Here is a 2,187-nt window from a genome sequence, read left to right on the forward strand (position 1 = left end):
AATACAGTGTCGCCACACAGTGTCTAACTGGGGCAAGCTTTTCAGCCTCCTCCAGCACAAGCATCACCCTGCACATCACCCACATCAATAGTAACGTTGCTCCCGTCTTCCAGGAGGCCTCCTATCTGTCTCAGGAGGCCGAGAACGCCGGCCCAGCGCCTCCATAGCACACTTTAGCGCTTCACTGCGAGATCTGGATCCCAATAACTGCGCTTCCTACTTTTTCGTGGCCGCGAGTGCTGTCGTTCTACGTGTGGGTGAGCGGCCAGTAAGATGGTTTGCTCGGAGTATCTTTGAGCTGCCTCTAAGGGTCCGTGAGCAGGTTTGGACCAGGCTCAGATTCATTCTGAGCCTGCCTATGACGGTGGAAAGGCGGCGAGGATGTGGTACATGGCAACGGAGCCCGATGGCGCTGTCCTCTTGAACGTGGCGTCTTGCATTAGACAACACGTTTACCTGGTCATCCACATAGGTGCAAACTGGGGCGGAACGCCTGCTTTGACATGTGCTGCCTCCCAGCTAATCCTGGTTCCTTCCACCTGGGCTTACATACGGGCGAACACGCACTGTATCGCCGCGGGCGGCAAAAATGCGGCGAGCCACGGTTTGCTAGCAGTTGTGCGCAATGGCGGCGGCAGCCCTGCTGCACCTGGTTTTCGCCGACAGTTTGCGGGAGCTGTTGCAGGACCTCAGCAACTGATCCTCACCCTCCTGATCCGCACCTTCCAACCGACAGGCCGAGCTGCATGCAGTTTTCCTTGATTTTAATCTTGGTCTTTGTGCTCTTCCTTCTCGCTGCGACTCTGGCGATCGCCATCACCTGCGACGCTCCTCGGGGGCTACTTTCTGCCTGGCTCCAAGTCTGGGGCTGGAGTTGCCCCCATTATGGCTAGAGAAATTTGCCCTATTGCTGCAATCTACATATTGCTTCGCGTGTTTCATAGTAATTTCATTTCTTCAGGTTGACCCAAGAAACGTCTTTCAACTGGATATTCTTCGTAGTGCTACTAATGAAGCCTTAAATATTGCATTGGATTCAAATGTATCTTTCCGTGTGAGTTTCCACATTTTTATTTCCTGAGTATTATCTTTTTATAAATTAACCCTGCTTTTTTTGTTGTTGGTGGGAGGAGTGTTCTACAGGTTTCCTTGCTAGCTTCTATGTTTATTTTTATTTCCATTATTAACCTGGACAAATTCCTCCAAGAGAATGTTTGTGCCTAATAATAGACATTTTGAATAGTTACATTTCGTGTTAATGGGACCAACCCTTGCAATATTGAAACATTTCACTGCATCTTTAAATTTCTAACCTTTAGCTCCATATACCTGTGTTTGAGAAGCCATTCTACAAGAACAGAAATTTTCTTTCTGAGGGAAGAAAGGAAATAACCAAAAGTCACAAGAAAACTGTTCTTGTGACTTTGGGTTATTTCCTTTCTTCCCTTGTTTTCCTGGCCCTTCTCAGTCATGATGTCCCTGGGTGAACTACCAGCATCTGGCCCTGTTTGTTCATGTAAATGCCAAACTCTGGAATGCAGTGAGTCTTTCCTAGCTTTTGAGTAAAGACCAATAAATAAATAAAACATTCTATTCACCATCTTTTAGTAATATTGAAGTAAGTTACCAAAAAAAAAGCCAATGTACCCAGCTTCCTAGTTGGGGAAAAAAAAAAAAAAAAACCCTGCAATTTAAGAAAACAAACTTCTCTTGAGGAAAATATTAAATGTGATAATAAAACAAAAAGCAAGCTCACTGCCGTAGAGTAGCATCTGACTCATAGCAACCCCTCCTTGGGTTTTGGAGGCAGTATCTCTAGGGAAGTAGATTGCCCAACATTCCTTCCAAGGAGTGGCTGGTGGGTTTGAACCACCAGCCTTCTGGTTAGCAGTCAAATGCCTTAGGCACTATGCCAACCGAGCTCCCAAATGTGATGATAGTAAAATACACATTATTCTAATAGCATGTCTAAAAGTAAGAATCTGGCCTTTTTCTTTTCAGCTTTGAGGAGTAATGATCACTCCCTCTTTAGGCTCTTAAATTGGAAGTCTAAATTATATATATATATATTGTTGTTGTTGTTATGTGCCGTCGAGTCGTTCCCAACTCATAGCGACCCCTCCTTGGGTTTCCGAGGCAGTATCACTACGGAAGTAGGATTGCCCAACCTTCCTTCCGAGGAGTGGC

This window comes from Orycteropus afer, unplaced genomic scaffold, assembly GCF_000298275.1.
Source record: "Orycteropus afer afer isolate SDZICR_OR568_19922 unplaced genomic scaffold, OryAfe1.0 scaffold00056, whole genome shotgun sequence".
Lineage (NCBI taxonomy): Eukaryota > Metazoa > Chordata > Mammalia > Tubulidentata > Orycteropodidae > Orycteropus > Orycteropus afer.